The sequence below is a fragment of the Salmo trutta genome, chromosome 18, assembly GCF_901001165.1.
Source record: "Salmo trutta chromosome 18, fSalTru1.1, whole genome shotgun sequence".
Taxonomy (NCBI): Eukaryota; Metazoa; Chordata; class Actinopteri; order Salmoniformes; family Salmonidae; genus Salmo; species Salmo trutta.
In genome coordinates, this window is record NC_042974.1 from 13,147,818 (window position 1) to 13,175,276 (window position 27,459).

General features: G+C 44.5%; 1 pseudogene; it reads right to left on the minus strand.

Annotated features, from left to right (window-relative positions):
* Positions 1–4,852: 4,852 nt before the first annotated feature.
* On the minus strand, positions 4,853–27,459 carry LOC115153637 (unhealthy ribosome biogenesis protein 2 homolog; annotated as a pseudogene).

A 27,459-nucleotide genomic window follows, 5' to 3' on the forward strand; every position in this document is an offset into this window, starting at 1 on the left:
CAGAGTTCCAACGGTAGACTAGCATATTAGCACTAGATCAAATTGTTACCCCATAGAATAACTCTACAGAAATCCACTCCATAATTCGACTTTATCGGAGTTCAATTAATTCAACCTGTTAGTTAGTTCTCTATGATTTACATCCTACACAAAGCCATTCTATTCTGCTTAACTTTTCCACGTTTAACAGCAATTATAGGTTTTCACTGATGCAAGAAGATCTTGGCATTTTAGTGTATTCACTGAATACCAGGCTTGCATTTTTTTTCTAAAAGACTCTCTTAATTCCCTCTCCTATAAAATACAAAACACCTGAATCACCTTTAATGCAGGTCATGGTTGCACATTGTGAAATCCTTCCTGACATTTTTCTATCTCACCAACTATTACCAACTATTTTACTGTACAGTTTAATACTTATGCATTTCCCCGGCCTGGCTTTATAAGAACTGCTTCACTATGGAGCCTGGCTTTATAAGGCCTGCTTCACTATGTAGCCTGGCGTTATAAGGCCTGCTTCACTATGGAGCCTGGCTTTATACGGCATGCTTCACTATGGAGCCTGGCTTTATAAGGCCTGCTTCACTATGGAACCTTGCTTTATATGGCATGCTTCACTATGGAGCCTGGCTTTATAAGGCCTGCTTCACTATGCAGCCTGGCGTTATAAGGCCTGCTTCACTATGGAGCCTGGCTGTATAAGGCATGCTTCACTATGGAGCCTGGCTTTATAAGGCCTGCTTCACTATGGAGCCTGGCTTTATAAGGCCTGCTTCGCTATGGAGCCTGGATTTATAAGGCCTGCTTCACTATGGAGCCTGGCTTTATATGGCCTGCTTCACTATGGAGCCTGGCTTTATAAGGCCTGCTTCACTATGGACCCTGAATGTATAAAGCCTGCTTCACTATGGAGCCTGGCTTTATAAGGCCTGCCTCACTATGGAGCCTGGCTTTATAAGGCCTGCTTCACTATGGAGCCTAGCTGTATAACGCCTGCTTCACTATGGAGCCTGGCTGTATAATGTCTGCTTCACTATGGAGCCTGGCTTTATAAGGCCTGCTTCACTATGGAGCCTGGCTTTATAAGGCCTGCTTCACTATGGAGCCTAGCTGTATAACGCCTGCTTCGCTATGGAGTCTGGCTGTGTAACGTCTGCTTCACTATGGAGCCTGGCTGTATAACGTCTGCTTCGCTATGGAGCCTGGCTGTATAACGCCTGCTTCACTATGGAGCCTGGCTGTATAACGCCTGCTTCACTATGGAGCCTGGCTGTATAACGCCTGCTTCACTATGGAGCCTGGCTGTATAACGCCTGCTTCACTATGGAGCCTGGCTGTATAAAGCCTGCTTCGCTATGGAGCCTGGCTGTATAACGTCTGCTTCGCTATGGAGCCTGGCTGTAAAACGTCTGCTTCGCTATGGAGCCTGGCTGTATAAATGGCTTACTAGTGAGATCAGAGGGTCAGATCAGACGGTCACCGTTGATAATGGCTTACCAGTGAGATCAGAGGGTCGTGTTGATAATGGCTTACCAGTGAGATCAGAGGGTCAGATCAGAGGGTCACCGTTGATAATGGAAGACCCTGGCCGTGACCCCACTCTCCGAGAGTGTCTAGGGGAGATTTGGGATATGCAAAAAAAACTTTGCCAATTCACACATGTAGGGGCGCCATACTACTATGGCTAGCCCTGTTAAACACATTTCACTACACCTATCAGGTGTATGTGACAATAAAACATACTTTTTATTATTAATATACACTTGTACAATATAAGCACCTACCTATTAATAAATAAGGGGTATTCACTCACACAATTGGGCCCATAACTGGCACCCTGTTGACACCCAATAAACCCTGCTGACACCCAGCAACCCTGTTGAGAACCAGCAGTCAGTTCATGTTCTAATTTATTTCTGTTGTGAGGCAACTTCAGGCTTATGACTGTAGAAGAACTGAGAATGCGAAAGCAGCCAGCAGAACTCTCATTTTAGCAAAGTCAGGAGGGAATGTGTGAGGGAGCCAGAAATGCCCTGCTTCATTATTTCAAGCAGAAGTCTTTCCACTTCACCTGGACATCACTGGCCAGCAAGTATTATGTCAGCTCTTTAATCAGCCATCATCTGCCTACTGGCACTGACTGCAGAGGCCATCACTCTAATTAAATGATCAGTTTAATTAAATGAAAGAGCTTCTGCGAATATTATAGGAAACCTTGCCAGTCGAGTTGGTAGATTCAGGCATTGTAAATTGTCAGTCCTGCCAGATATCTGACTTTTGAATAAACATAGTCTAAGACAAAAAATATGAACTTTCCTGTAATGACTTTATAAGGTAAATATGTGTTTATTGAAACATGAGTGCTCAACCTCTCAAGGGGATTTACAGTGCCCTCAGAAAGTATTCATACCCCTTGACTTATTCCACATTTTGTTGTTACAGCCTGAATTTAAAATTGATTAAATAGATGTGATTCTCATCCATCTACACCCAGTACCCCATCATGACAAAGTGAAAACATGTTTTTAGAAATGTTTGCAAATGTGCTGAAAGTGAAATACAGAAATCTCATTTACTTAAGTATTCACACCCCTGAGTCAATACATGTTAGAATCACCTTTGGCAGTGATTACAGCTGTGAGTATTTCTGGGTAAGTCTATAACAGCTTTGCACACCTGGATTGTACAATATTTGCACACATTTCTTTTGAAATTCTTCAAGCTCTGTCAAGTTGGTTGTTGTTCATTGCTTGAGAGACATTTTCAAGTCTTGCCATAGATTTGGCAAGGGCCCTGAGATCCTCAAAAGGTTCTACAGCTGCAACATCGAGAGCATCCTGACTGGTTGCATCACTTCCTGGTATGGCAATTGCTCGGCCTCTGACCGCAAGGCACTACAGAGGGTAGTGCGTACGGCCCAATACATCACTAGGGCTAAGCTGCCTGCCATCCAGGACCTCTACACCAGGCGGTGTCAGAGGAAGGCCCTAAAAATTGGCAAAGACCCCAGCCACCCCAGTCTCTGTTCTCTCTACTACCGCATGGCAAGCGGTACTGGAGTGCCAAGTCTAGGACAAAAAGGCTTCTCAACAGTTTTTACCCCCAAGCCATAAGACTCCTGAACAGGTAATCAAATGGCTACCCGGACTATTTGCATTGTGTGCCCCCCTCCCCCCACCCCTCTTTTTACGCTGCTGCTACTCTCTGTTTATCATATATGCATAGTCACTTTAACTATACATGTACATCTATCTCAATCGGCCCGACCAACCAGTGCTCCCGCACATTGGCTAACCGGGCTATCTCCATTGTGTCCCACCACCCACCACCCGCCAACCTCTCTTTTACGCTACTGCTACTCTCTGTTCATCATATATGCATAGTCACTTTAACCATATCTACATGTACATACTACCTCAATCAGCCTGACTAACCGGTGTCTGTATGTAGCCTCGCTACTTTTATAGCCTTGCTACTGTATATAGCCTGTAATTTTACTGTTGTTTTATTTCTTTACCTACCTATTGTTCACCTAATACATTTTTTGCACTATTGGTTAGAGCCTGTAAGTAAGCATTTCACTGTAATGTCTACACCTTTTGTATTCGGAGCACGTGACAAATAAACTTTGATTTGATTTGATTTTCAGTCTGATTTATATCAAAACTGTAACTAGGCCACTCAGGAACATTCAATGTTGTCTTGGTAAGCAACCTAAGTCTATATTTGGCCTTGTGTTTTAGGTTATTGTCCTGCTGAAAGGTGAATTCATCTCCCAGTGACTGTTGGAAATCAGACTGAACCAGGTTTTCCTTTAGGATTTTGCCTGTGCTTAGCTCTAATTGTTTCTTTTTAAACTAAAAACTGCCTAGTCCTTGCCGATGACAAGCATACACATAACATGATGCAGCCACCACCATGCTTGAAAATATGAAGAGTGGTACTCACTGATGTGTTGTGTTGGATTTGCCCCCAACATACCGCTTTGTATTCAGGATATAAAGTTCATTTCTTTGCCAATTGTTTTTGCAGTTTTACTTCAGTGCCTTATTGCAAACAGGATGAATGTTTTGAAATATTTGTTTTGAAATATTTTTTTGCCAAGCAATAAGTGCCCTTCTTTGCGAGCCATTGGAAAACCTCCCTTGTGTTTGTGGTTGAATCTGTGTTTGAAATGTACTGTTCGACTGTGGGACCTTACAGATAATTGTATGTGTGGGGTACAGAGATGACGTAGTCATTAAAAAATCATGTCAAAACACTATTATTGCAACTTATTATGTGACTTGTTAAGCACCTTTTTACTCCTGAACTTATTTAGGCTTACCTTAACAAGGGGGTTGAACATTTTATGACTGAAGACATTCAGTCAACAAACATTTAAGAAACGTCTCATGTTTACACTTGAGGGTCCAAATATTTATTTTAAAGCAGAAGAAAAGAAAACCCTTGCAAAAATGATTATATTGAGTCCTACTGAAGGATTTACATTGGCTTGAGGAGCCCTTTTGGAAAATGATCATGTTAGACAACAGTGGAATATCCATAATGACATTCCACTGAAAACCAGATCTATGTCATTCTGCTCATTATTTGTGAAAATAAATGATCCTATTTCTGTATTCATCTGCGAAGGCTCACCCCAATTATAATACAGATTTCTCCTAAGCTTTCCTTGTCTGGTAGTTAATAACAACAGCTAATCACAATGGAACGTTTCAGGCACAAGGTTTCCCAAGGAATGCATGTGATAAAGCTATGTTAATGACATTCACCTCCACTATATATACAGGTTTAAACCATTTCCAGAATCACCTAGAAGCATTAGAAATCACTTCCACAATTTGCTTTTGGTATTACAATCATCTACTCTCATCCTCAGCAGACCTACGAATGATTTGTTATTTTTCACCATATGACATAAAAAATCAAATGTACATGTATTGTTAAGAATCTACAGTTGTTTTGTTAAGAAAAAAAATGTGCCTGCAATAAAGACAATCTTTCTGGAAAGGGAGATGGTAGAGGAGAGTCCCAGGCAGTTTATTTCTCCTCTCCTTGCCACTGGCTTTTATGGTAATGAGTGTAACTACCGTAGAGCTCATTGAACACTTCTCTGAGACCCATCTGGAGGATGGTATTCAGAAACCTCACCTCCTGCTCAACACAGAGGTCCAGGATCCTGTAGACTCCCTCTGTCAGGTGCCTCTTGATGTCAGGTTGCAGAGTCACCTTGAGGGTGTGGAGGAGAGAGGAGTGGAGGAGAGGTGAGGGAGAGGCAGTGTGGCAGTACCAACCAGGATGTTTCAGATAGAAGTGGACAAACAGCCCAGTGAAGTTATTCTCTCAGGGGAAAGCATGCACATCTTCAAATATTTTTTAAAAAGTAGACATTATCTTTGAAAGGCAGGCCCCAAAAAAACTGGTTTCAATTTGACTGAGCGTTTGAGGCTGGGGAAGGGGTATTAAAATGTAACCGTCATAATGTTGGTGTGATGAGTGAGATGGCTGATCTGTGTTTTGCCTTTTCCTTACACCTTTGTTTGTGTACGCAGCCAAGGCAGTTTTGAAAGCCTGGTAGGAATACAATGTATTGCCAGCTGGAAACTGGACAACAAAAGCACTTAGTCTACCTGGAAAGAACCATGGCAGTGTTCAACTATTGCCTTAATCAATCCTTTGTTTAATCCTTACTCAAAGAGTTTCCCATGGATTTTTACATTCCAAGGTAATCCTCATGCATCTTCCCTTTCTGCCTGTTCCATGGAAAATACACACTGAGACAGTGCCAGACATGCTCAGACGGCATCACATAACCAAACCGACGGAAAAAAACAGTCTACTAGACTTTACAGAAAGTACAGTCCTTTCGAGTACAAGTTGGCGCAGGGCGGGACACAAGATTATGGAGGAAATGAAATGTTGACTTCTCTCTCCTTCAAATCTGAGAAGTCCAGAGGACTTGCCTTAGTAGCTCTAAATGGTCCCATGTATAGTACAACACCACAATACAAACAGCCATGGATCAAATAAAAATCCTTGTATTCAATTTGCAGATAGAGTGTATTCCCTTCAGATGTAAGGGCTTGTTGGGATGATAAGAGAAGATATGAAACATCTTATCGACACTGACCAAACCGACAACTTATCAACACTGACCAAACCGACAACTTATCAACACTGACCAGACCGACAACTTATCGACACTGACCAAACCGACAACTTATCGACACTGACCAGACCGACAACTTATCGACACTGACCAAACCGACAACTTATCGACACTGACCAGACCGACAACTTATCGACACTGACCAAACCGACAACTTATCGACACTGACCAGACCGACAACTTATCGATACTGACCAGACCGACAACTTATCGACACTGACCAGACCGACAACTTATCGACACTGACCAGACCGACAACTTATCGACACTGACCAAACCGACAACTTATCGACACTGACCAAACCGACAACTTATCGACACTGACCAGACCGACAACTTATCGACACTGACCAAACCGACAACTTATCAACATCGACACTGACCAAACCGACAACTTATCGACACTGACCATACCGACAACTTATCGACACTGACCAAACCGACAACTTATCGATACTGACCAAACCGATAACTTATCGACACTGACCAAACCGACAACTTATCGACATCGACACTGATCAAACCGACAACTTATCTACACTGACCAAACCGACAACTTATCGACATCGACCAGACCGACAACTTATCGACATCGACACTGACCAAACCGACAACTTATCTACACTGACCAAACTGACAACTTATTGACACTGACCAAACCGACAACTTATCGACACTGACCAGACCGACAACTTATTGACACTGACCAAACCGACAACTTATCTACACTGACCAAACCGACAACTTATCGACATCGACACTGACCAAACCGACAACTTATCGACATCGACACTGACCAAACCGACAACTTATCGACATCGACACTGACCAAACCGACAACTTATCGACATCGACACTGACCAAACCGACAACTTATCGACATCGACACTGACCAAACCGACAACTTATCGACATCGACACTGACCAAACCGACAACTTATCGACATCGACACTGACCAAACCGACAACTTATCGTGGACATTCTGCTGATATCGTTCACTATGATAAATAACCTATAGGGTCCTACAAGAGAAATCTGAAGTTTGAAAGGAAGTAAGTTTGGTAATATGGATGATTGTTAAATGGGACAATTGATAGATACAGCATTCAAATTAGTAGTTGTGGATTTAAGGGTAATGTAAAAAAAACTGATAATGTAGTTAATGTTACAAACTTATCGTTCAATTGATCGTTACCGTGATAATTCAGTCAATTGAATGCATTTTTGTTCATATTGCCCAGCTTTACTAATCACCATCGTCCTTGATGATGAGAGAAAACCAGAGATCTTACCTTCTGTAACTCACTGACGTACTGTGCTACCATGAAGGAGGAGAGGATAGTGAAGCCCTCGGCTGTGGTAGCGGTGTGGGAGTACATGCGTTCCACCAAGCAAGCACACTTCAAAAGCACCGCTGCATCGGTCTCAGGGGCTGGGGAATAGAAGAGGAGAGCTTTTAAAAAACTAGACCACGCCAAACACTGAGGGTTAAACTTTTATTTCAGACAGAACTTTAGAAGTGGGACAACTTCTACAAAATGGTGACTTTTGAGTGATGCATCACAGTGGGTGTTCAGAGTGCACTGTGCTCCTGACACAGACGTGGGCTGGATATAACTGATGACAGCACAGTGGGTGTTCAGAGTGCACTGTGCTCCTGACACAGACGTGGGCTGGATATAACTGATGACAGCACAGTGGGTGTTCAGAGTGCACTGTGCTCCTGACACAGACGTGGGCTGGATATAACTGATGACAGCACAGTGGGTGTTCAGAGTGCACTGTGCTCCTGACACAGACGTGGGCTGGATATAACTGATGACAGCACAGTGGGTGTTCAGAGTGCACTGTGCTCCTGACACAGACGTGGGCTGGATATAACTGATGCAGCACAGTGGGTGTTCAGAGTGCACTGTGCTCCTGACACAGACGTGGGCTGGATATAACTGATGACAGCACAGTGGGTGTTCAGAGTGCACTGTGCTCCTGACACAGACGTGGGCTGGATATAACTGATGACAGCACAGTGGGTGTTCAGACTGCACTGTGCTCCTGACACAGACGTGGGCTGGATATAACTGATGCAGCACAGTGGGTGTTCAGAGTGCACTGTGCTCCTGACACAGACGTGGGCTGGATATAACTGATGCAGCACAGTGGGTGTTCAGAGTGCACTGTGCTCCTGACACAGACGTGGGCTGGATATAACTGATGACAGCACAGTGGGTGTTCAGAGTGCACTGTGCTCCTGACACAGACGTGGGCTGGATATAACTGATGACAGCACAGTGGGTGTTCAGAGTGCACTGTGCTCCTGACACAGACGTGGGCTGGATATAACTGATGACAGCACAGTGGGTGTTCAGAGTGCACTGTGCTCCTGACACAGACGTGGGCTGGATATAACTGATGACAGCACAGTGGGTGTTCAGAGTGCACTGTGCTCCTGACACAGACGTGGGCTGGATATAACTGATGACAGCACAGTGGGTGTTCAGAGTGCACTGTGCTCCTGACACAGACGTGGGCTGGATATAACTGATGACAGCACAGTGGGTGTTCAGAGTGCACTGTGCTCCTGACACAGACGTGGGCTGGATATAACTGATGACAGCACAGTGGGTGTTCAGACTGCACTGTGCTCCTGACACAGACGTGGGCTGGATATAACTGATGACAGCACAGCATTTGAATCAAATCTCCAGCATGCGGTTGAGAATGAATATACTTTCAATGCATTGTGACAGAGCAGAACAATAACAACAGGGTTTTGTATAAGCCGAGACATTAATCATGATAGCTAAGAGCAGAATATGGAGCAACAAAAGCTATTTAATCATTCTAATTGTGTATAAACTAATGTTTACGCTCACAGTCTGCATAAAACAAACAGTATAGCCCATTACAGAATACAAAGGCCCGGCTGGAACAATTTCCCCATCCCTGCTTTTCTCTCTTGACTGATTAGATGTACAGTAAAGCACAGCTCACATGCTGAAAACAAACAGGGGAGAAATATGGCCACCATTGTCAGGGTGAGAGGTGTTGTTAAACAACCCAGTCTCCATGCAATTTGTCACCTGTGAGGGTTACTATATTTCACAGGGCCAGCCAGGACCCGATACATGATGCACTGAGCCTTATATGCTAGTTCAAATCAACAAGCTGCTCCTCTCCATCTCCTCTTGTTGACCCTTCCTCCTGTGCCTGGAACAGGGGAGGGCTGCCTAGATGTGTACAGAGTTGGCCTCCTTCGGCTGAGGAAGACGACCACTAACAACATGTTATATATGATTTCTAAAAATAAACCCCATCTGAAGACAATCACTGTTGCATAATTGAATATGTCATTATTTCCTTTTCGTCAACAACGTCAGGAAGGCTTTGATGTTGAGACTTTGTTGCTCCTTTTAGAAACAGGAAAACATAATGTATCCCTGAATATGTTGATCACAAAGCTGAATACAGCTCCTCAACACTGATTCAACTCATCAGGGATGCATGCAGCAGTACAACACTTTAAAAGGTGTCCATCCACGAGCTTGTCCGGGACACCCGCTGTGCACTGTGCTTTTCATGTCTCCTCAGAGGGAATGTTAGATTTCCCTCACATTGCTCTTGATCCTGTCCTAGGGGACCAGCAGGACATACAACCAGCTACAGAAATATAACATGACATTCTTCTTCCGTTCTCTCTTTCCACTGGATGAGCTCTGCTGATTAAAATAGGCCCAGTTTCATGTGTGAAATAGGCCCAGTTTCATGTGTAAAATAGGCCCAGTTTCATGTGTGAAATAGGCCCAGTTTCATGTGTAAAATAGGCCCAGGTTCATGTGTGAAATAGGCCCAGTTTCATGTGTGAAATAGGCCCAGTTTCATGTGTGAAATAGCATAAAAAACATGATAAGACACACCTATAATATTCTCCTTTATCCTTCAATACTCCTGCCCTACTAACAGGACTGCTTAGCCTGGTGACAGCATGAGCTTGAGTTTATTTGTATTTTTCCAGGGACAGTGCACATTAATCAACATTTCAGTAAAGGTGTCGGTTTTAGCCAGGTGGCTAATTTTCAACCCCAGTTCCTGGGCAGGTTATTAAAAACAATTACAATAACAATACAGACAAACAATGAGCAGTGAGCACACTCAGAGCAACATAGGACAAGAAACACGTAGCATGCAGACAAAGAAACATAGAACAAGCGTCACGTAGCATGCAGACAGAGAAATATAGAACATGCAACACGTAGCATGCAGACAGAGAAACATAGTACAAGCAACATGGAGCATGCAGACAGAGTAACATAGAACAAGCAACACGTAGCATGCAAACAGAGTAACATAGAACAAGCAACACATAGCACGCAGACAGAGAAACATAGAACAAGTGACACGTAGCATGCAGACAGAGAACTTAAAACAAGCAACACGTAGCATGCAGACAGAGAACATAGAACAAGCAACAGCTAGCATGCAGACAGAGTAACATAGAACAAGCAACAGGTAGCATGCAGACAGAGAAACATAGAACAAGCGACACGTAGCATGCAGACAGAGAAACTCAAGCATCACGTAGCATGCAGACAGAGAAATATAGAACATGCAACACGTAGCATGCAGACAGAGAATATATAACAAGCGACACGTAGCATGCAGACAGAGTAACATAGAACAAGCAACACATAGCACGCAGACAGAGCAACATAGAACAAGTGACACGTAGCATGCAGACAGAGTAACATAGAACAAGCAACACATAGCATGCAGACAGAGAAACATAGAACAAGCGACACGTAGCATGCAGACAGAGAAACATAGAACAAGCAACACATAGCACGCAGACAGAGAAACATAGAACAAGCGACACGTAGCATGCAGACAGAGAACACAAGCGTCACGTAGCATGCAGACAGACAAATATAGAACATGCAACACGTAGCATGCAGACAGAGAAACATAGAACAAGCAACACGTAGCATGCAGACAGAGAAATATAGAACAAGCAACACGTAGCATGCAGACAGAGGAATATAGAACATGCAACACGTAGCATGCAGACAGAGAAACATAGAACAAGTAACACGTAGCATGCAGACAGAGGAATATAGAACATGCAACACGTAGCATGCAGACAGAGAAACATAGAACAAGCAACACGTAGCATGCAGACAGAAAAACATAGAACAAGCGACACGTAGCATGCAGACAGAGAAACATAGAACAAGCAACACGTAGCATGCAGACAGAGGAATAGCACAAAAAGCAACAAAACAAAGTCCATAACAGCAACAAAGTTGTTCCACACCTACAGACAACAGACAACATGGAAAACGGCAAAACACAGCTGAGGATTATGTTCACAAGTCTGATTGGCCTTTAGCCATGTCTTCATATTTTTTGCAAAGGTGTGATAGGTGGTGCAGTTGTGTGTGTCTGATAGTTCCAGACATGGGAAGCTCTCACAGAGAAAGCAGATTGACTAAAGGTGCTTTTCCTTAAGGAACCTATCCAGTCCCCTCTCATGGCAGACCTTGTGGATCTGCTGCCATGAGTTTGCGTTTTCTGTTTAATAAAAGTATTAAGCTGAGGGGAGCTATGCCATTTAGGATATTGAATACAAGACATGCGTCGATTGTATTACTCAAGATTTTTCCAACTCAGGAGCTCGTTCTTTCTGAGGATGTAACAGTGATGATGGCTATTGGGCTTCCTATCATGCACTTTGAGAGCCTGTTTGTAGACAGACTGAATGGGTTTTAATGTTGTACAGCAAGCTTGGGCCCAACTAGTCAAGCAGTATGTTAAGTGGGTGAGTATCATAGCATTGAAGTACAGTTTTGTTACTTCTGTAGTCAAACAATTTCGCATGAATCAGAAATGAGCTAGGTTGAACTTTTAGTTACCTTTTTTTAAAAGAGAGGTTGGAATCAAGTATGATGCCAAGGTACTTAAAATCGGATACCACCTGGAGCTTCTCCCCTGACACATAGATATCTGGCTCAGTAGCATCAGTTACCCTCTTTGTGAAGAACATGCAGACTGTTTCTTTCACATTGAGATGCAAACATGAGTCACTGAGCCATTTTGTCACCTGGACCATTACAGTAGTGAGTTCTTGTGCAGCTTGTTGTTTGCTCTTTGCATGCACATATATCATTGTATCATCTGTATACATTTTAACTTCAGACCCAGTACAGACAGAAGGCAGATCATTCATGTACAGGCTGAACAGGAGGGGCCCCAGTATTGACCCTTGGGGCACGCCCACATCATCACTCTGACACACTGAGTTCTGCCTTCTAGGTATGATTTCATCCATATCAAGGCATCGGGGGGAAAAGTTGAACTTGGACAGTTTTGTGATGAGAACCTCATGGTTAACAGTATCAAAAGCCTTCCTTGGGTCCAGAAACACAGCGCCAACAACGCCCCCTTTGTCCATCTTGGACTTCCAATTTTCCAGAAGAAAGCAGTTGGCCGTTTCTGTGGAGTGTTTTGCTCTGAAGCAAAACTGCATGGAGTGTAATGTGAAGGGGCTGTTGTTGAGGTGGGCAATCAGTTGTTCTGCTACACACTTTTCAGCAACTTGGACACCACAGGTAATATACTAATGGGCCTGTAGTTCTTATGTCAGCAGGGTTGCCTGATTTAATGATGGCCGTTATTAAGGCAGACTTCCAGACCCTTGGAAACACCCCCTGACCAATAGATCTGTTGGTGACCTTAGTAATGGGGCCAATGAGTGACTCTTTGTAGTTATTAAGAAAGGTAGAGTCCAGCCCAAACACATCTTTGACTTTAGAGTTCTTTGGTGAGATAATCACCTTGTTCCCCTCTGACTCAGAAAATTCCCTTATGATGAAGACAGGTTGAGTGTCCTTCACTAGCGCTGAACCCAGGAACCCAGTGGGGGTGCAGTGTTACTATGGTCTTTCCCTGTTCACTTTTTTAGATTCTCTCAGATCAATTTATAATTTCCCTTTGCTTCACCAATTATGTTGATCAAAAAGTTTGCCTTGGCCTGTCTGATTTCTTTCATCACCTTATTTCTCAACATGGTAAACCTATGTCTGTCATGCTCTAATTTGGACATCAGGGCTGTTTTTAGAGCATGATCTTTCATCGTCAGTTTCCAGATTTCTCCATGTAGCCAAGGAAGAGTATTATTTTTGCCAGGTTTGGATTTGATTTTCTTTAGGAAGCCAGTTATTGTAGTCTGGATTGTGGATATAAACACCTGATAATCAGCTTCCACATCTGTATAGGACTAGAGATCATTCCAGTTAATTCCATTAATTGCATTTTCAAAATAATTGAATTCACTCTTAGGTATTCTTAGTTGATCCGGCTTTCTAACAGTAGAGAGCTTAAACCTGCTCTTAGAAAGCTTTCTGGCTGTAAGTGTCAGATTATGATCAGATAGCCCAGTAACCATATTAAATGATTTAGTCACTCTCTCTGGTTTATTACTGAACACCAGATCAATCTGTGTTTTAGAGCAACAAGCCACCCTGGTTGGCCCTTTAACTAGCTGTATAAGGTCAAAGGTATTAGTGATCTGTTTGAGGATTTTCCTACAAGACTTGTCTTCATAATTAATGTTAAAATCTCCCATTATGATGACCTCTTTCCCAAAATCACATCCCCTAAGCATGCTGGAGTTGTTTGACACTGACAGCACATTTATACAGAGGAGTCCCTTGGGAAGAACCCAGGCTAAATATCATGTTCCACTGGATATCATAAGGTGAATGCACCAATTTGTAAGTCGCTCTGGATAAGAGCGTCTGCTAAATGACTTAAATGTAAATGTAAATGTCAACTTCTAAAACAACAGGCTGTCTTTGTCATACAGTATATTTGTCAAGCGGTGTGATGATTAAGGGTGCCCTTTAGGCTGAAAAATACATATAGTACACATGAAGACACTTAATACACATTAAGGCATTTAGTCCACATGAAAACATTCAGTACACATGAAGACATTTAGTCCACATGAAGACATTTAGTCCACATGAAGACATTTAGTCCACATTAAGGCATTTAGTACACATGAAGACATTTAGTCCGCATGAAGACATTTAGTCCACATAAAGACATTTAGTGCACATGAAGACATTTAGTCACATGAAGACACTTAGTCCACATAAAGACATTTAGTCCACATGAAGACACTTAGTCCACATGAAGACATTTAGTACACATGAAGACATTTAGTACACATGAAGACATTTAGTACACATGGAGACACTTAGTACACATAAAGACACTTAGTACACATTAAGACACTTAGTCCACATGAAGACATTTAGTCCACATGAAGACACTTAGTCCACATTAAGATATTTAGTGCACATGAAGACATTTAGTACACATTAAGACATTTAGTACACATGAAGACACTTAGTCCACATAAAGACATTTAGTACACATGAAGACATTTAGTACACATGAAGACATTTAGTACACATGAAGATGGTTGGTCGCTGTTCTTCAATGGGAACCAGCAGGAAAATAGAAACTGCTGAATAATATATAGGATGCACAGAATTCCTGTAAATGCCAATGGCATTCCTATCAATTGAGATTATGAGTTAATGGGTGAATACTTGGATTAACGTATGAAGTAGTGGCTGAGTGAGTGAATAAATGATTACATGAACCGATGGCCTTACCTCTCTCAGCCTCACCCTTCTGTCTCCCCTCGTGCATGAGGAGACCTCCAGGCGGTACAACCAGTTGAGGTAAGACTGCACCGCTTTCACCTGGGCACATTCCAAAAAAGGGCCACGTTACAAAAAGTTCAACTTTGACAACATTGCATTTGAAAGACATTTAGATTGTATTAATTTAGCTATAAAATGCTTTTAAAGCATTTTACATTTGAGAAGAAAACAATCTAATACATAATCAAACTGAAGCATTTGTGTGGGTCTATATTTGTCAGACGGTTGTTAGACCCTGTTCTTGGAGGTCTGTAATTGTTTTGGTATGGGCTGAGGAGAGGAAGGTGCCATGTGCTATCTCCCAACGAGAGAGAAAGAGAAAAAATGCCCTCAATTCTCAGGCTCAGGCGCTACCATGTTCCTATGAGTCATCAGTCGGCGAGGTAATCATTTCCACACATCCTCCAGTGTTCACGCCAAAGACGTGCCCTTCTCCAGAGCACATCTGCCTCCACTTAAGCACCCATCTGGCACAGACCAACAGCCCTTTTCAGAAATTGATTCTGAAGTTATTCTGTTTTATTGCCTACAGTGGGAGGCAGTGGGATGTTTTCTTTGGTTAGCACCCCCAAAATATGTTCAATGTCAAGTGGAAACGGGCTAACTTAGGTGCTGGCCTGGATCCAAGGTTGACTGAGTATAATAGTCATGGGGTAAGCTAGTCACTCCCTTGGGTGCTTGTGTGATAGGCTGAATCAAGCTAGGGAAATCGGAGCAGCAGCTGCCAAGGAATATTCTGTATGAACATTTAGGTAAACCTGTGTGACAGGTGTGTAGACAGATGTTATTTGTCCATGCAAGTATAAGGCCTCCCAAGTCAACACCTACACAGTGTCAAAAGCCTTCAGGAGACGCATCATTACAGGGAGAAGGGAAGCCTTCAGGAGACGCATCATTACAGGGAGAAGGGAAGCCTTCAGGAGACGCATCATTACAGGGAGAAGGGAAGCCTTCAGGAGACGCATCATTACAGGGAGAAGGGAAGCCTTCAGGAGACGCATCATTACAGGGAGAAGGGAAGCCTTCAGGAGACGCATCATTTCAGGGAGAAGGGAAGCCTTCAGGAGACGCATCATTACAGGGAGAAGGGAAGCCTTCAGGAGACGCATCATTACAGGGAGAAGGGAAGCCTTCAGGAGATGCATCATTACAGGGAGAAGGGAAGCCTTCAGGAGACGCATCATTACAGGGAGAAGGGAAGCCTTCAGGAGACGCATCATTACAGGGAGAAGGGAAGCCTTCAGGAGACGCATCATTACAGGGAGAAGGGAAGCCTTCAGGAGACGCATCATTTCAGGGAGAAGGGAAGCCTTCAGGAGACGCATCATTACAGGGAGAAGGGAAGCCTTCAGGAGACGCATCATTACAGGGAGAAGGGAAGCCTTCAGGAGACGCATCATTACAGGGAGAAGGGAAGCCTTCAGGAGACGCATCATTACAGGGAGAAGGGAAGCCTTCAGGAGACGCATCATTACAGGGAGAAGGGAAGCCTTCAGGAGACGCATCATTTTAGGGAGAAGGGAAGCCTTCAGGAGACGCATCATTACAGGGAGAAGGGAAGCCTTCAGGAGACGTATCATTACAGGGAGAAGGGAAGCCTTCAGGAGACGCATCATTACAGGGAGAAGGGAAGCCTTCAGGAGACGCATCATTTTAGGGAGAAGGGAAGCCTTCAGGAGACGCATCATTTCAGGGAGAAGGGAAGCCTTCAGGAGACGCATCATTACAGGGAGAAGGGAAGCCTTCAGGAGACGCATCATTACAGGGAGAAGGGAAGCCTTCAGGAGACGCATCATTACAGGGAGAAGGGAAGCCTTCAGGAGACGCATCATTACAGGGAGAAGGGAAGCCTTCAGGAGACGCATCATTACAGGGAGAAGGGAAGCCTTCAGGAGACGCATCATTTCAGGGAGAAGGGAAGCCTTCAGGAGACGCATCATTACAGGGAGAAGGGAAGCCTTCAGGAGACGCATCATTACAGGGAGATTACAGGGGATTGAGAATGAAAAACCATATAGCATAGAATTGCTTGCTATTGTCAAAGTATTGTAAATTGAATAAAGTTCATGTGATTTGGCAGTGAAAAGGTATGATTCAAATTTTGCTTCAGCGAGAACTATTATTATGAACAAGACTAAATATTTCTAAGGGTCAGTCCGCACCGTGGATCAGTGGACACTGATGTTTGCACCAAATTACATTAAAATAGATTTCCTGGCTGCAGGATAAAACACTAGGCATGCCAACCGTTTCACTTGCCAAGAGAGCAACTCTAATATTCTCTTTGTTGCAGTGCACAATGTCTGTGCTAGCACCTTAGCAAGCAACCACTGTTTCCATCTACCCGTCTAAGCCTTGCATTCCATTGTTTATGACACAATAAAGGAAGTACTGTTTTTTCTATCGTGAACAGCAAATTAAACACAAATCAGACACTCTGTACATGGACATATTCAAGTGCTAGGGCTTTCGATTACCGAGAAGCATGGCTTGAGTTGTGGTTCAGGGGAAGGAGGGAGAAGAAGGAATCCACAGCACTGACAATGATTGATCCTCACACCCTGAGGGTGTCTGGGTAAAAGGAAAATCAGAAGAACCTACTTGTGAATATGAAACGAATCCCCGACCAGAGATTAGAAGAGCACAAAACAGGGCTCCTTGTGTTGTACTTCAGAGAAGTGATGCAAACCCTAAAATGTGCTCTGCTGTAGTGTTATCAAACCCCAGGTAAAATGTGCACTGCTGTAGTGTTATCAAACCCCAGGCAAACCAGCTCTGCGGTAGTGTTATCAAACCCCAGGCAAACCAGCTCTGCTGTAGTGTTATCAAACCCCAGACAAACCAGCTCTGCTGTAGTGTTATCAAACCCCAGGCAAAATGTGCTCTGCTGTAGTGTTTTCAAACCCAGGGCAAACCAACTCTACTGTTGTGTTATCAAACCCCAGGCAAACCAGCTCTGCTGTAGTGTTATCAAACCCCAGGCAAACCAGCTCTGCTGTAGTGTTATCAAACCCCAGGCAAACCAGCTCTGCTGTAGTGTTATCAAACCCCAGGCAAACCAGCTCTGCTGTAGTGTTATCAAACCCCAGGCAAAATGTGCTCTGCTGTAGTGTTATCAAACCCCAGGCAAAATGTGCTCTGCTGTAGTGGTATCAAACCCCAGGCAAAATGTCCTCTGTTGTAGTGTTATCAAACCCCAGGCAAAATGTGCTCTGCTGTAGTGGTATCAAACCCCAGGCAAAATGTTATCTGTTGTAGTGTTATCAAACCCCAGGCAAAATGTGCTCTGCCATAGTGTTATCAAACCCAAGGCAAAATGTTATCTGTTGTAGTGTTATCAAACCCCAGGCAAAATGTCCTCTGCTGTACTGGTATCAAACCCCAGGCAAAATGTCCTCTGCTGTACTGGTATCAATCCCCAGGCAAAATGTGCTCTGCCATAGTGTTATCAAACCCCAGGCAAAATGTTATCTGTTGTAGTGTTATCAAACCGCAGGCAAAATGTTATCTGTTGTAGTGTTATCAAACCCCAGGCAAAATGTCCTCTGCTAGTGTTATCAAACCCCAGGCAAAATGTGCTCTGCCATAGTGTTATCAAACCCCAGGCAGAATGTTATCTGTTGTAGTGTTATCAAACCCCAGGCAAAATGTTATCTGTTGTAGTGTTATCAAACCCCAGGCAAAATGTCCTCTGCTGTAGTGTTATCAAACCCCAGGCAAAATGTGCTCTGCCATAGTGTTATCAAACCCCAGGCAAAATGTTATCTGTTGTAGTGTTATCAAATCCCAGGCAAAATGTTATCTGTTGTAGTGTTATCAAATCCCAGGCAAAATGTTATCTGTTGTAGTGTTATCAAATCCCAGGCAAAATGTCCTCTGCTGTAGTGTTATCAAATCCCAGGCAAAATGTCCTCTGCTGTGGTGTTATCAAACCCCAGGCAAAATGTCCTCTGCTGTAGTGTTATCAAACCCCAGGCAAAATGTTATCTGTTGTAGTGTTATCAAATCTCAGGCAAAATGTCCTCTGTTGTAGTGTTATCAAACCCCAGGCAAAATGTCCTCTGCTGTAGTGTTATCAAACCCCAGGCAAAATGTTATCTGTTGTAGTGTTATCAAACCCCAGGCAAAATGTCCTCTGTTGTAGTGTTATCAAACCCCAGGCAAAATGTCCTCTGTTGTAGTGTTATCAAACCCCAGGCAAAATGTCCTCTGCTGTAGTGTTATCAAACCCCAGGCAAAATGTTATCTGCTGTGGTGTTATCAAACCCCAGGAAAAATGTCCTCTGCTGTAGTGTTATCAAACCCCAGGCAAAATGTTATCTGTTGTAGTGTTATCAAATCTCAGGCAAAATGTCCTCTGTTGTAGTGTTATCAAACCCCAGGCAAAATGTTATCTGTTGTAGTGTTATCAAACCCCAGGCAAAATGTGCTCTGCTGTAGTGTTATTCAGCACAAGACGCCCTCCAAAATACATCAAAGAACTCCATGGACAAAGGGAATATCGAGAGATAAAGTAAATTAATCAAAGTTTCATAATCACAATGACATCAACTAAAAACATCCCCAGAAAGAACCATTCTTATGCCCAAGGATTGGTTATAACATAAAAAGATGCATGAAGTGACATGTATCGAACCTAGCACACTAACCTGCGGGTGACACTGGATGACTGCAAACAGAGCCTCGTGGATGGACTCAAAGGTAGTGTGGTAACCTCCATGATCAGATGTTCAAGGGGGACAAACTGCAGGGCCCCCAGCACCAGGGTCACGTCGTGGGGGTTGGAGAGCATCCCCTCCCCATGACGGAGCAGAGTGTCTAACACTGGCATGGTCAGAGCAGCGGTCAGGGTTGTCTGCTTGCCAGACTCCTTCACTAGAAACTGAGAGAAGAGAGGACAGTGGGAGTTGAACCAGAGACAAAGGACAGAAAGAGAGAGAAATACTACATCCTGTGTGGGTTCTCAATGTACTAAGTGTAACCCAGAGAGAGAACAGAGAAAAACAGAAATACTGGAACACCAATTGGAGTGAGACAACATTCCTGTTTGTAAGTGTTGTGGATACAGTGAGGGATTTTAGTTGTGTATGGTAACACCTAACGTTAGTTATTCCTGCAGAGTTGCAGTGAGGTGAGAGGCAGCCATATTGATAAATGAAATCAGATTCAGTTTGATTAAATGGGACAGGTAGTCACTCTCCCTGCTGCATACTGAGACTGAAACAGGGAGGGAGACACTTACTGCTGCAGCCCAACATTGGCTTTCCACAGCTAAACCAATTCTTCCCCCAAATCACATCCAAGACACGGGAGACAGTGCAGAGCAGGAGAAGCGTGACATGCTTTGTAACGGACTGCCAGACTGTTTCTTTCTGCAATGCCCAAAGGGGGTTTCTACGCTAAATAGGAAACACATTTACCCTTCAATTCCATGTTAAGTCAATGCCAAAGCCAATCCAATGCTTTGTTTTGTCCCTCTTGAAGCATGGAAGCAGGTTTGTAAGTGAGGACACATTGTACCTTAACCATAACTAGATTTTGCATGATTCTACCTCAAATAATATTTTTCAGCGGCATTCATTTATTTGGATGAACAGTCCTCAATAAAGCACAGCACATCAAAAGTCACAGTGAATACTTACTACCAAGGAAGACATCATCTGAGATGCAATGAGTCAGAACACTTTTAAGCAGGTTTCTGGAATCAGGCAGCAAGAAACTTCGTTATTCGTTGTATTTTATTATTAATTTGTTTTCAAGAGAAATTCTGTGAAATTCTGAATGATGTCTGTTTTAGTCACCCATGTTTGTCAGTGATGGTACAGGACGTTAACATGGACATTTACTGGAGGGTTATTACAGCTATTATCAGCAGCAGGAAATCCCACAATGTACAGGTGAGCATCTCAGAACACGCTACCATTTCAGAACACGCTACCATCTCAGAACACGCTACCATCTCAGAACACACTACCATCTCAGAACACCCTACCATCTCAGAACACGCTACCATCTCAGAACACGCTACCATCTCAGAACACCCTACCATCTCAGAACACGCTACCATCTCAGAACACCCTACCATCTCAGAACACGCTACCATCTCAGAACACCCTACCATCTCAGAACACGCTACCATCTCAGAACACGCTACCATCTCAGAACACGCTACCATCTCAGAACACGCTACCATCTCAGAACACCCTACCATCTCAGAACACTCTACCATCTCAGAACACGCTACCATCTCAGAACACGCTACCATCTCAGAACACCCTACCATCTCAGAACACCCTACCATCTCAGAACACGCTACCATCTCAGAACACGCTACCATCTCAGAACACGCTACCATCTCAGAACACGCTACCATCTCAGAACACTCTACCATCTCAGAACACGCTACCATCTCAGAACACGCTACCATCTCAGAACACGCTACCATCTCAGAACACCCTACCATCTCAGAACACGCTACCATCTCAGAACACGCTACCATCTCAGAACACGCTACCATCTCAGAACACGCTACCATCTCAGAACACGCTACCATCTCAGAACACGCTACCATCTCAGAACACCCTACCATCTCAGAACAAGCTACCATCTCAGAACACGCTACCATCTCAGAACAAGCTACCATCTCAGAACACCCTACCATCTCAGAACACGCTACCATCTCAGAACACCCTACCATCTCAGAACACGATACCATCTCAGAACACCCTACCATCTCAGAACACGCTACCATCTCAGAACACCCTACCATCTCAGAACACTCTACCATCTCAGAACACTCTACCATCTCAGAACACGCTACCATCTCAGAACACCCAACCATCTCAGAACACGCTACCATCTCAGAACACGCTACCATCTCAGAACACTCTACCATCTCAGAACACTCTACCATCTCAGAACACGCTACCATCTCAGAACACCCTACCATCTCAGAACACGCTACCATCTCAGAACACGCTACCATCTCAGAACACGCTACCATCTCAGAACACGCTACCATCTCAGAACACCCTACCATCTCAGAACACGCTACCATCTCAGAACACTCTACCATCTCAGAACACTCTACCATCTCAGAACACGCTACCATCTCAGAACACGCTACCATCTCAGAACACGCTACCATCTCAGAACACACTACCAAGTCTGATCTCTTTTTCTTTTACTAGCTCTGACTTTGCTGATAGCTACGTTGTTGAGGAAAAGAGTACTTACTATGATTGTGATATGTGGTTGTCCCACCTAGCTATCTTAAGATGAATGCACTAACTGTAAGTGGCTCTGTATAAGAGTGTCTGCTAAATGACTAAAATGTCAATGTCAATCTAAAAATGAAAAAGAAACGTGCATTGTTGTGGAATGAGAGAGTGAAAAGAAGTGGAGCGATGAGACCAGGAAGACAATGGGGTGTCAGGATGGGCACAGCTCTCGTAGGATCTGCTGGCTGAAGTTCCTATAGAGACCCATGTGACTTAGACTCTCCTGGGGGATGCCCTCGCTAGGCTCATCCTGTAGGCAAGCGCAGGCCAGCTCGCTCCTCACCATCCCGGTCATCGCATCCACAGAGAAGGTCTGGCCTAGCAGACTAGCAGGCTGGCCTGGATGGCAGGGCCCATGACAGCAGTGCTCTTCCCCAGCAAGTGGCTCAGGGTCTCATCTAGCTGCTTGGTTTTGCTGAGGCTGGAGGTCATGGCCTGGCACAGCGTGTTCAAAGACGCAAGCAGGAGCTGTACAGAGAACAGTGTTTCCTGGGACAGTAGACAAAGCCATAACGGCCACCTTGCTATTGACCACGTAGGTGGGGCATTTCTCTTGGTTGAGACAGACACTGCTCATTCTGTGGATTATCAATAGGATCAGGGACTGGATGAAATCCTGGACGGTTTTTAGGAAAGTCAGCCAAGCAGAGCTGTCCACAGTTTGAGAGGCCCTTATTGCAGTGTGAAAGGAGAGCTGCCAAAGCTGCCTCCAAGAGGCTACTCCCATGCACAATCTTTAAAACATGATGGGAATTATTCCCTGCCAGAAGTGATCCCATGAGACTGAAGAGCTGATTCGGCAGATGTATTGTCACTGCAGGCTTCACGTCCTTATGTAGCTGTGTGTCTGTGACCATGAGGAATAAGAACAAAAAGAGCCCTGAAAAGTCTTCAGATGACATTCGATCTGGGTTAAGAGCATCGGTGACTTGAAGTAAGCTTAAAAGGTTATCGGCTTGACTTTGAGATAGGGTTATAGAGGCTCCAGTTGTACTAGAGCTCAGTATGTGTTGGGCTATGGCCTCCAGTCTCTTCAAAGCAGAGGGGGCTTCAGTGACATCACCGTCTGACTGAGTTACTGCACTTACTTTGTCTCCAGCTGTTGAACAACTGACTTCACTTAACTTCATGAGTGCTGGATGGCCTGGGGTCATGTCTGGGGTGCTGCTGAGAATCCCCACAATCCTTTGAGTGACACATCTGACCACAGCAGAGTAAGTAATGGGTAACTCGACCAGAATGAGGCTCTCAAGCAGATGTTTTAAAATGAGAGAGACAGACAGCTTCTCAGTGGTGTAGTCTGGTGTCTTCTGAAGTAAGGAGCTGAGGAGAACTTCAGCTACATGAAGCACTTTGTCCTCTGAGAAGTATAGCGAGATCATTAGTAGGTTTGTGGTAACTAGGTACCAATGTGCCACTGGGTAGATGCTGGCATCCATACTACTGACCTGGCAGTCCCATAGCTGGTCACTCTGCTGGCCAAGTTGAGGATCTTCTCTCCCCACAATGTGCTGGACTGCTCTGCGGAGGACATCTGAAGCTCTAGTCTGTCCTATAGCTCATGCTTAGGATAACTTTCTTAATTTGTTGGAGAGTGAGCAGTTTTTGCAAGAGGTGGGTCCTATGGAGAACAGGCTGTCGGAGCTCATCCACCGTAAGCGTCCTATGGAAAACAGGCTGTCGGATCTCACCCACTGCTGAGCGTCCAATGGAAAACAGGCTGTCGGAGCTCATCCACTGTAAGCGTCCTATGGAGAACAGGCTGTCGGAGCTCATCCACTGCTGAGCGTCCTATGGAGAACAGGCTGTCGGAGCTCCTCCACTGCTGAGCGTCCTATGGAGAACAGGCTGTCGGAGCTCCTCCACTGCTGAGCGTCCTATAGAGAACAGGCTGTCGGAGCTCCTCCACTGCTGAGCGTCCTATGGAGAACAGGCTGATGGAGCTCAGGCACCCTCATAGATATCATCCTAACCAACCTGCCCTCCAAATACACTTCTGCTGTCTTCAACCAGGATCTCAGCGATCACTGCCTCATTGCTTGCGTCTGTAGTGGGTCAGCGGTCAAACGACCTCCACTCATCACTGTCAAACGCTCCATGAAACACTTCAGCGAGCAGGCCTTTCTAATCAACCTGGCCTGGGTATCCTGGAAGGATATTGATCTCATTCCATCAATAGAAGATGCCTGGTTATTCTTTAAAAGTGCATTCCTCACAATCTTAAATAAGCATGCCTCATTCAAAAAATGTAGAACCAGGAACAGATATAGCCCGTGGTTCACTCCAGACCTGACTGCCCTTGACCAGCACAAAAACATCCTGTGGCGTACTGCACTAGCATCGAATAGACCCGGCGATATGCAACTTTTCAGGAAAGTTAGGAACCAATATTCACAGGCAGTTAGGAAAGCAAAGGCTAGCTTTTTCAAACAGAAATTTGCATCCTGCAGCACAAACTCCAAAATGTTCTGGGACACTGTAAAGTCCATGGAGAATAAGAGCACCTCATCCCAGCTGCCCACTGCACTGAGGCTAGGAAACACTGTCACCACCGATAAATCCACAATAATTGAGAATTTCAATAAGCATTTTTCTACGGCTGGCCATGCTTTCCACCTGGCCACCCCTACCCTGGTCAACAGCCCTGCATCCCCAACAGCATCTTGCCAAAGCCTCCCCCATTTCTCCTTCACCCAAATCCAGATAGCTGATGTTCTGAAAGAGCTGAAAAATCTGGACCCCTACAAATCAGCAGGGCTAGACAATCTGGACCCTCTCTTTCTAAAATTATCAGCCGAAATTGTTGCAACCCCTATTACTAGCCTATTCAAACTCTCTTTCGTATCGTCTGAGATCCCCAAAGATTGGAAAGCTGCCACGGTCATCCCCCTCTTCAAAGGGGAGACACTCTAGACCCAAACTGCTACAGACCTATATCTATCCTACCCTGCCTTTCTAAGGTCTTCGAAAGCCAAGTTAATAAACAGATCACTGACCATTTCGAATCCCACCGTACCTTCTCCACTATGCAATCTGGTTTCCGAGCTGGTCAGGGGTGCAAATCAGCCACGCTCAAGGTCCTAAACGATATCATAACCGCCATCAATGAGACAATACTGTGCAGCTGTATTCATCGAACTAGCCAAGGCTTTCGACTCCGTCAATCACCACATTCTTAGACTCAACAGCCTTGGTTTCTCAAATGACTGCCTCGCCTGGTTCACCAACTACTTCGCAGACAGAGTTCAGTGTGTCAAATCGGAGGGCCTGTTGTCTGCACCTATGGGGGTGCCACAGGGTTCAATTCTCACGCCGACTCTTTTTTTCTGTATACATCAATGATGTCACTCTTACTGCTGGTGATTCTCTGATCCACCTCTACGCAGACGACACCATTCTGTATACTTCTGGCCCTTCTTTGGACACTGTGTTAACTAACCTCCAGACGAGCTTCAATGCCATACAACACTCCTTCCGTGGCCTCCAACTGCTTTTAAATGCAAGTAAAACTAAATGCATGCTCTTCAACCGATCGTTGCCCGCACCTACCCGCCCGTCCAGTATCACTACTCTGGACGGTTCTGACTTAGAATACGTTGACAACTACAAATACCTTGGTGTCTGGTTAGACTGTAAACTCTCCTTCCAGACTCACATTAAGCATCTCCAATCCCAAATTAAATCTAGAATTGGCTTCCTATTTCGCAACAAAGCATCCTTCACTCATGCCGCCAAACATACCCTCGTAAAACTGACCATCCTGCCGATCCTTGACTTCAGCGATGTCATTTACAAAATAGCCTACAACACTCTGCTCAGCAACTTGGATGCAGTCTATCACAGTGCCATCCGTTTTGTCACCAAAGCCCCATATACTACCCACCACTGCGACCTGTTCGCTCTCGTTGGCTGGTCCTCACTTCATATTCGTCACCAAACCCACTGGCTCCAGATCATCTATACGTCTTTGTAAGGTAAAGCCCCGCCTTATCTCAGCTCGCTGGTCACCATAGCAGCACCCATCCGTAGCACGCGCTCCAGCAGGTATATTTCACTGGTCACCCCCAAAGCCAATTCATCCTTTGGCCGCCTTTCCTTCCAGTTCATAGCCCATCTGTAAATAGCCCATCCAACTACCTCATCCCCATATTGTTATTTATTTTTTGCTCCTTTGCACCCCAGTATCTCCACTTGCACATTCATCTTCTGCACATGTATCACTCCATTGTTTATTTGCTAAATTGTAATTATTTCGCCACAATGGCCTATTTATTGCCTTACCTCTCTTATCTTTCCTAATTTGCACACACTGTACATAGACTTTTTCTCTATTGTGTTATTGACTGTATGTTTGTTTATTCCATGTGTAACTCTGTGTTGTTATTTGTGTCGCACTGCTTTGCTTTATCTTGGCCAGGTCGCAGTTGTAAATGAGAACTTGTTCTCAACTAGCCTGGTTAAATAAAGGTGGGGAAAAAAAGAAAAGAAAAATAAATCCACTGCTGAGCGTCCTTTGCACTGACTCTGGAAGAACAGGCTGTCGGAACTCATCCACTGCTGGGTGGCAGATGACAGCCAGGAGCTCCTCAGCTTGGCGTAGGTCAGGAGAACAGAGGAGATGAAGGCCTCGTGTGCCTTCCTAACCCGTGGCTCTGTGCAGTTGGAGTCAATCCATCCTGCTGACAGCAGCTCGTCCACGTCCGGCTCTATGATCAGGTGGTTGAGACTGAGCAGGGCTTTTAGACAGCGGTACCATGCTGATATAATGGGATTGGGCATTGTCAAACAACATCCTAACCACCTTCCTATAGAAAAACAACTGAACCTCCTTGTGCTTTATCCTGTCAGCCGCCACATTGTAAATGTCTCCCGTCAAGCATAAATTCAAGAGGTTCTCCAAAGCCAGCAGAGCTAAGCTGCAGTTTTCACCATCAAACATGTCTTTGCGAGTCACCACGTTAATGAAATCCACCGCGGTGATTAACTGTGTTCTTTATTATCCTCTCCTTTACAGTAGGCGTACAATGAGAACCTGAAGAACAGCGGGAGGGAACTCGACCACACCGCATAATGGAGAGCAGTGTCACAGAGCTTTGTAAGTATTGAGTGGATTGGGGAGAGTAGGCCCTTCCCTGCCAGCCCTTTCTTCATCCCTGGCTCCTCCTTATACACCTGGAGGTGGTCTGGCAGGAAGAGGGCAGACTGCCGGATGGTATCCACCTTACCACGGATGTCCCTACTCAGGTGCTAGCCAACACGTGGGTCATCCTCGGCCAT